Here is a 927-nt window from a genome sequence, read left to right on the forward strand (position 1 = left end):
GTTTGTAACCACACACCTTTCAGACATGAACTTGACTTCATTTCCCTTGTCACAAATTTGTGAAATGCTCAAAAGATTGTATTTTAAACCCTCCACATAGTGTACATTATTTATCGAATTATCAGTCGATCTCCCTATTCTCCCAATACTAAGGATAGAGCCCTTCTTTCCACCACCAAACGACACACCATCACCTTGGTGTGCTTCCAAAGAGAGGAAGTTTGAAGTGTCTCCATTCATGTGCCTTGAGCATCCACTGTCCATGTACCAGCACTGACTCCTTCCTCTCTTCTGCATAGAAATCATTTGTTAGATTTAGGAACCCATTTTCAGACGGGAGTTCCCATTAATCATTAAGAGGTCTGATAAGAAACCTTTCTGTCCAGGGAGGCATGATGTTTTACTGAAACGATACGGGGGACCAAGTCCCTTGTGTCCCTTTTTAACATCATTTTCAGATCTAATAAATCTCACATGCCTTTCTTTAGCTTTTCTCAGAATCTCACAATTTTCTTTCAAATGACCATTTCGACCACAGTGAGTGCACAAAAGGTTGTCAGATACAGACACATAATTGCTATGGGGATTATAGGGAGGTTCTATTGGTCTGCGTCCCAACCCTTTCTTTCCATTGAAACTTTGATTGGACAGATTAGAGAGTATCTTAGAGGAGTCAGTCCATTTCAGGGAGTGACTTAATTCCTCCTTGACTTTACTCAAATCCTTCCTCAGTTGAGAATTAGTTTCAAGAGAAGCGACTAGCTTAGATTCAAAAAATTTTAGCTTTTCTTCCAGTTCTTCCTCAAAAATGCTAAGCTTTCTCTTCCCCCCTACTGAGTTTCCAGGGTCCTTCTCAGATGTTATGTTACAAGTCTCTAGAATACCTATCCCTTCACTAATTTCAGCAACTTGAGACATGAGAGCAGA

The sequence above is a fragment of the Solanum tuberosum genome, unplaced genomic scaffold, assembly GCF_000226075.1.
Source record: "Solanum tuberosum cultivar DM 1-3 516 R44 unplaced genomic scaffold, SolTub_3.0 scf00539, whole genome shotgun sequence".
In the NCBI taxonomy this organism is placed as follows: Eukaryota; Viridiplantae; Streptophyta; class Magnoliopsida; order Solanales; family Solanaceae; genus Solanum; species Solanum tuberosum.